Source organism: Bidens hawaiensis, unplaced genomic scaffold (assembly GCF_021521415.1).
Source record: "Bidens hawaiensis isolate Kalapana, Puna unplaced genomic scaffold, B.hawaiensis_p1.1 tig00036411_1, whole genome shotgun sequence".
NCBI classification, from domain to species: Eukaryota; Viridiplantae; Streptophyta; class Magnoliopsida; order Asterales; family Asteraceae; genus Bidens; species Bidens hawaiensis.
In genome coordinates, this window is record NW_027505411.1 from 1 (window position 1) to 8,742 (window position 8,742).

An 8,742-nucleotide genomic window follows, 5' to 3' on the forward strand; every position below is an offset into this window, starting at 1 on the left:
CACCATTGGACTTATACTTAATCCTATAGACCCATTTACAACCAATGGGTTTTCTATTTTTTGGTAACTCGACTATTTCCCAAGTATTATTTCTATTTAATGCACTCATTTCTTCATTCATAGCATTTATCCAATTTTCATCATTGCAAGCTTGTTTATAACAAGTTGGTTCAACACTCTTATTTAACACAGACACCAAACACAAATTTTCAGGAAGACAAAGTTGAATAATTCAAGACCATATTTTACCTTACCCTCAATGACATACTCTTGCAATTTCTTTGGTAAACAGGTATTCCTAGAAGATCTCCTTACTGATACATGTTCATTGATATCAAAAGCATTTGAGCCCACAGGAGAGTATGTCTCATCAGATATTTCAACCTTATGATCTACACCATTAAGATTATCCGCCGATTCTGACAGCTGCTGATTAATAGCCTCGCTGTCAGAAGGTGAACTATAACTAGGATGCTAATCATCGGCTAAAACATGTTGTGCCCCCTCTTCATCATCGGGAATTTTCCCACTTGCACAATCATTGTTTTTTTTAGAAAAATACATATTAAAAAAATTTTGATGATTTAAAGAAGTGTCAAACATCAAGTTCCAAATCCTTAGGAACATCAATATTTTTAAAAGGGTAGATAGACTCATAAAATTTGACATCTCTAGAAATTAAAACTTGTTTTTTGCTTAAATCCCAAACTTTATATCTTTTTGAGTATTAGAATAACCAAGAAAAACACACTTAATTGACCTTTTTCAAATTTATTTGTATTGTTTAAAACTTTACTAAAACATAGACAACCAAAATTGCGCAAGTGCTTAAGAGAGGGTTTAAATCTGAACCATGTTTCATAAGGATACCTACCATTTAACACCGAAGAGGGGGTCCTGTTAACCAAATAAGTTACAGTTAAAACACAATCAGACCAAAAATTCAAAGGAACATTACTTTCAAATAAAAGAGACCTAGCAACATTAAGAAGATGTTGATGTTTTCTCTCAACAATCCAATTTTGTTGAGGTGTGTGAGTACACGAGGTTTGATGTATAATACCATGATTTTTGATAAAATTTTCCATTTAAGAATTAACAAATTTTGTCCCATTATCACTCCTAAACATTTTTATGTTAACTTCAAACTGATTTTTAGCAACATATAAAAAGTTTGAATATTATCAAAAACCTCACTTTTATTTTTCATTAAGTATACCTACACAGCCCTTGAAAAATCATCAATAGTTAAAAAATATCAATATCCTTCTTTACTTTGAACTCTATAAGGACCCCACACATCTAAATGTATTAATTGGCCAACCTTATTAGTTTTCTGATCACTTAATGGGAACGGATCACGACGTTGTTTATCTAAGTGACAAACTTCACAAGGATAAGACTCATCAATGGAACTAATACCTAGATCATTTTTTAAGACTTTTAACACTTGATGTGTAGGATGTCCTAGCCTAGTGTGCCACATATTAACTTGATGAAAACTATTAAAACAAACTTAAAAATTGTTTAAAGACTCACCACAAAGATATAAACCATCAACTTGACTACCAGTCATCAGTGTTCTCTTTGTGAATGAATCCTGAATATAACAATTTGCTTCATTAAATAAGACAGACATCTTGTTATCCTTAGCTAACTTATAAACGGACATCAGATTAACATTATATTCTGGAACTACAAACACATCGGGGAGAGTGACATCATCGTTTAGTTTAAAATTTCCAATTTTAGTTACCATAGCATTAGATCCATTTGGATGCTTCACACTAATACTAAACTCAGTTACATCTATAGCATCAAAAACGTTTTTGTCACTCATAACCATGTGCTGATTAGCACCAGAATCAACCACCCAACTAGAACTAAGGTTGGGTGTGTTTTACTATTAAAAGAAAAATATATTTTTTCTAAAATTTTGGCTTGAGAAATTTGACAAAAAATTACCTCCAACATTGGAGCTTTGTTGTCCGTCATTAGTTTTTTTCATCTAACAAGCCTAACAATTTAGACACTTGATCAGGATTTATGGTACTAATAACGGAATTAGATGAAGAACCTTTAGTGGGAAAAGAATTACTCGAAGAAAACTATTTAGAAGCAGGTTTAAACCTATTTGACTGGGGATAACCAACAATTTCAAAACATCTTTCAACCGTATGGCCAATTTTATTACAATGAGTACACTTGAGATTTGGATTAGGACCTCTGTTAAACCTTTTCTTATTGTCAAAACTTTGAGTTTTTTTAGATAAGAAACCAACATTTTGCGATTGACCTTTGGAAGAACCACTAGAAAACATGTGTGATTCTTCCCTAGATACAATCGAAAAGGCTGTTTTGACAGTAGGTAAAGGTTCACGAGTTAACAGATTGGTTCTAACCGGTTGATATACATCATCTAATCCCATTAAAAATTGCATAAGTTTAATTAATTGATTAAAATCATTAAAACCTTTTGAAGCCTGACAAGAACATGAGGGCAATTATACCATGGCATCAAACTGTTTCCACATTGTGGTGAGCCTATGGTAATACTCAGCCACGGTTGATCCATTCTGATTTAGAGAATTTATCTTTTGATACAGGTTAAAAACGACATAACCATCAACCTTGTCATAAGTATCCCTCAAATCTTCCCATACCTCAAAAGATCTTTGAGAGTAAACTTGACCCACATAAAGTTCTTCAGAAACAGAATTTAAAATCCAAGTTAACACAACTGAGTTACATCTATCCCATTGATTAGCTAACACATCATTTTCAGTTGGTTTTATACACTTACCTGTAACAAATCCTAGTTTATTTTTAACTTGTAAAGCTAACTTCATAGTATTTGACCAAACCGAATAATTCTCAGTGCCTTTCAGTTTTATGCTAACAATAGACAAGTTACTCAAATCACTAGGATGCAAATATAGAGGATTACTAATATCAAGTTTACTAATAAGAACCTCATCATCAACACCACTATCGCCCATTTTAACAAATTAGATAACAATTAGTAAGAATTAATACACAAGAATTAAAACCACAAACAAGAGATGCACAAATATTCCTAGAATGCCTAATGCACACAAGACCAGGCTAAGTAACCTCTGGCACCAGCAAGTTATGCCTAAATGCAAGAATATGTAAGAAATTAGAAAAACGAGTAAAGGAACGATATCACCAAAAAACGCCGCAGTAATAGAATAGCCATAACCTTCACTTAGCGTTACGCGCCACTAGCTAATAATGAGAGTCACCGTCTTCAAAGGTAGACCAGATCAAGAACAACCAAGAATTCAGTTAGGGTTTCAAATCTGAGAACCCAAATACACCAGAAACAGATCCAAGCGGAAGAGCGACGGATCAGAGCCTCAGAGTTTTGACACCATGTCACAAAACCAGTAATATAACTTCTATTAACCGTAAACTCATTACAAACAAAGATCTCTGAAACAACTCGAATCAGAGAAGAACAAACCACAAATAATATTCTGCACTATATCAACTGAGTATCTCAGAAAGTAGCAGATCAAAGAGAAGCACTAATTTGGGTTTAGACTTGAGAGAGTCAAAGTCAGAGAAGACAACGGCTAGAAAACTTGAACCCTATCTTCTATTTCTTGATAATATATATTTTCTTGTTCTGCTTCCATGAGGGACTTGAAAGTCCATAAGCCCAACAAAACAAGCAGCCTCCAAGAGTCCAAACTCCAAGCCCATGGTAAAAAACCAAAAAGAAGATAAAAACAAAATATTAGGCTAAACACATATAAACGTTTAAATGACTTAGAATTGACTAAACAAAGTATTAAATATTTTGACAAGACTTAAAAACACGTTTTGCAAATGTGCTCAACAAGTCGGTCTCAGGGTCGCCCTAACAGCTCACAGGCTAATCCGTTTTACTTTATATGTTTTTACATGGTATTTTATGTTAAATTAAACTTGAACAAGTTGGGTCTTTATCTCAGTTATAAAAACTCAAATTTGACTAGTGTCTTGGTAGATTGACACGAGCACACACATGTGTCTACCAAAATTTATAAATTAAAAGTGAGAATACATAGATACATTAAAAATGTTGGTTAAAAGTGAATATTCGTGTCAACCCACCAAAGCAGTCAAACTCGGGTTGTAAGTTTTCAATACTCATCTCGGGTTTGATCCATTTAACACCCTTAAATGAATTGATGACATTAAATACTCATAAATCCCATTTGAGCGACCCATAATATATATTTATAAATATTTGGTTATTAAATTAATGTGTAACTAATTATTGTTGGTCTTGTGTTACGTTAATTTGTATTTACTACATCAAAATATATTGCCTCCTCACCAACCGACATGTTTTTATTAAGCTTGTAACTATTACATTTGAGTTGATGTTTGATTAGGTTTTCAAAACATTAATTCAAAGTAATCATCCGGTGTTTATGTATTGTTCATTATTCATACAATAGTACTCGCCAGCTAGCTGGTTGGCACAAGAATCATTTACACTATCAGTCAGGTTGAGTAACTTTAAACTGTCTTCATTTGCGTTAAGTCATTATAGACTTATATCACTGACCCATTGAATCAACGAATCAGATCAACAGTTAGACCGGATTTTCAATTACACTTTCAAAATCGTGTTTACTGATTTATTTACTACTTCAGGCTCTTTGTTAAATCCGGACTTCACATTATGTATATATTAAAAGTATAGAATTTTATTCTAAAGTCACTATTCAAATCTATGCTTTTTATCTTTTGATTTGAATGAAATCATACGTGTAAAAGGACATAAAAAGAAAACTCCATAAAAAGGACTTCACATTATGTATATATTAAAACCAAACCAAATTAATAATTTAATATTTCGGTTTTTGTTTCAGTTTTCAGTCGGTCAGTTTATAAATATAAATTTCAAGGACAAATTTAAATCAATATTGTGTGCAAAAACGAGTCGTAGCCATACCTGAGATGCAAGCACTTGAATACCGGCGTATTTTACATCCCATCTGAATTCGGTAATTGATCACCCAGTGCCACCGAATTCATTAGCATTATCGATCACATAACTCATGTACCGGTGGTTTTCGGTGGCTTTGTACAACCACATTGCCGCCCATAATAGTTCGTCCTTGTACCCGCTCACGGATGTGTAGTAATTCTTCACCACTTTGATGTTTTCATCATATTTGCCTCTATGTTTATCGCAAATTCGAATAACTACAAACATTGTCCAAATCAAATCATCATTTATTTAGAGTTTCATTGCTAAGATTTTGTTACAAACGGTTCGGTTAATTCAGTTAAGCATAATTTCAATATAAAAAGTAGAGAGTTTTTAACAAAGTTATAAAAAACTTTTTTAACATATACATATTATTTATAAAATAAAAATATATAAGTATTATGTTTAGATTTTATTATATATAAATGGACTAAACCAGACTAAAATTCGGTCATAAAAAAAACCATGTTTTACTATTCATTTTTTATATCGCTAATTTTAAAAGCGGTTAATAATATAGCCCTACAGTGTGCATCGTTCGGTTTTGTTATTTTGTCTTTACAGTTCTTGTTTTGTGTTTGTTTCGGTTTTGGTTTTTAGCATTTACATCTTCGGGTTTTAGCCATACGGTGTAGATGGTTCGTTTTCGTTTCGGCTTGAAATTATTGACTAAAAAAATTAATCCAAAATAATGAGTTTTGATGTAAACTTTTTTTATTATTTAATACCTAATTGATTATTCTACATTTTGATTAATAAAATACTAGTGTTACACTATGTTAATTATTATAAATTGCCTAACATTTTAAACTGAAAATTCACTTTCCCTTGATTATAATTATATGCAAAATCAAAATCGAACTGAAAATTCAGTTTTTACGCCTGTTTTACCTGTTGGGCATGATGCAATAACAACCGAGAGTAACGCGGATTTATTTTCCTAAACACAACAGAAGCGCGGCCATTGCGGCCGCAGTTTCTCCAGCAACATCCGATCCCGGATTATTCTCGTCAACTTTATACGCTTGTCGTGATGTCGTCATGTCCTCGGGCCGTTGCCAACAATAATGATCAGTGTACCCGTCACCCACCTAACACGTTATCAGCACGAATTAATTTAACACCCATAATATCACACATTGATCTTTGTGATCAATTATTCAATTACCTCCACCCATAACACATTAGGGCTAGTGTGAGCTTTAATGAAATAATCAGTTCCCCATTTTATTGCTTCTAATGCATGCTCTAACTCTCCGGCGAGGGCGATGTACTCGCGGTATTCGATTATGCTCCACGATAACATTGTGACGGTGAATGACATCAGTAAACCGAACTTTACGTGGTCTCCGGCGTCGTAATATCCGCCGATTAAGTCCACCTGCCAACCCGAAACTCAACAAAATAAAAAAATTTAACGAAATTAAATACCAATATCATACCGAACTGTAATGTACCACAAAGTACCGATATCTAAAATGGGTGTAATCATGTACCAAATACCGTGCCCATTTTTTGGGTTTTGGTATCAGTACCATTAATAAATGACAATACCAAAACCGATAGCGGTACCATTGAAAATACCAAAAAATATTACCAATCCAAAATATGAGAAAAGGAGTACCGGTACCATTGAAAATACCAAAACCTAATGGTATCAATCTTAAAATATGAACAATCGAGTATCGACTTGAAAATACCGGAACCGGATCATACTGATACCAAGAACATGAAAAACGAGTATTGATATTATTGAAAATGCCGAAACCGAATGGTACTGGTACCAAAATCATGAAAAAGCGAGTACTTATATAGTTACCAATTGTGTTTGGTCAATACCCGTATTCTAAAAAAGAGATGTTTATCCAACGACGTCATTAATGTGGGGTACGTAATACATACCATTGAAAACATGAAAACGAGTACTTGTGCCATTGGATATACCGATACCGAAACCATGAAAAAAAGTACTTTTCATAGTACTTGTATGGATTATTGTGGTTCAGTACCAGTACCATTAAAAATACCAAAGCCAAATAGTATAGATACTGAAAACATAAAAAAGAAAAAAAAACAAATACTAGTACTGGTATCAATATAGAAGACATGAAAAACATGTACCAGTACTATTACGAAAATGGTATACGTCATTAATGCATGTTATGTAATACATACGCCTTGTTCGAGCCCGTCAGTGAGGCCGGAATGGTGGCGCCAGGTGACACGTTGGTTGTGCGGAAGATGACCGGAGCGTTGAGCTTCGAAGTATAGTAGCGATCTAGTGAGTGCATCGGAATAATTATGTGACAAGGAATTAGTAGATTTGGAAGTTGTTATAATGGAGAAGAGTGATAGAATGAAATAACAATATTGTGAAATTGATAATAGCTTGATTAGCTTGTTGTTCATTTTTGGGAGTTATATTATTTGTATTGAAATGTGTAAATAAAGTTTAGAAATGAAATTGAGAGTTTAGGAGTGAAGAACCAAAGGGAATATGTGTGTTGTCTTGATTATATATAGTGGCAATAAATTTAGGTTACATGTGATAATAATACAATTTAAAATGGAAAAGTGTGACTTCATCAAAATATTTTGATACCTCCATATAAGTTTATTATAAATGGAAAATCATAAAGATATACATGATAATCGCTAGTCAGTATTTTACCGACTAGTTGTTGATTAGTCTCAATTTAGTAAAAATCGATCAAAATTAAAAGTTTCCTATATAAATGTGGGTATATATGTGTAGCTATATTCGAAAAATTACATATAAATTCCAATCAAGCTAGCATCTAGCGAGTTTCACAACACTGACAACGGCAATAAATTTGCTAACTAGGAAGCAGGAAGTTAGTTGGCACATATAACCATGAAAAAGTACTACATGCCCACAAAAATAACAAATCAAATTAATACATGTGTAAAAAGCGAGCTAATTTTAGCTATCAGCTAAGACTTAAATCTCTATTTTAATCGTCGGTTAAGACTTAGCCTCTGTTTCTAGACATAGGCTAAGATTTAACCCGCACTGTGTACCTCTATATGACTATATTAATTCAAAATGCAACACACGCATCATAAAGCTCTATCCGCTAGTTCATTTTATTTTATACAAGAGTAAGTGGAAGTATACTTTTTTAAGTGGTATTTATCCTTTTAATTTCAATAGTTTATTTAGGCAAAAGTTTCAAAAATATATAAAAAAAAGAAGTAGCTACCTTCTACTAGATTTCTAGCCTTTAGTTTTTCTTCAAGCTAAACATGAATGTGTTTAAAGTTCAAAACTTTATTTTTAAAAATTTTACTTGAAATTTATAATTAATGTATTTTTAATATTTTATAATATCAAAATGGATCTTACAAACATTAAGATAGTGATCAGGCTAATTATAAATGTTTCAATGTGTGTTAATTATGATAAATTTCATTACAACAGCAAGATTGTTTGAGTAGAATGTTGTGTAGGAGGTATCAGATGAAAAAAAGTTGAAAATGGAAGGCATACATGATCGTTATGTTACGTAACAAGGAAAACTAGCGGAAAAACAAGACGCACATCGGTCAAAAATTGTTGATCGTTGGCCTAGCGTTGAACTAGCGTTGAAGAGGTATGTACCCGCCTCAACACGGAGCAAGGCGGGTCAACCCACAAGATAAAGACAAGAAGCTTGAAATCAAGACATTATGAAGGCACTAAGCCAAAACCTACGCGCATGGCGCATATC

The 8,742-nt window shown here is 32.9% G+C and overlaps 1 pseudogene; it reads right to left on the bottom strand.

Annotated features, from left to right (window-relative positions):
- Positions 1 to 249: 249 nt before the first annotated feature.
- Positions 250 to 7,420, bottom strand: LOC143613020 (endoglucanase 7-like; annotated as a pseudogene).
- Positions 7,421 to 8,742: the final 1,322 nt, after the last annotated feature.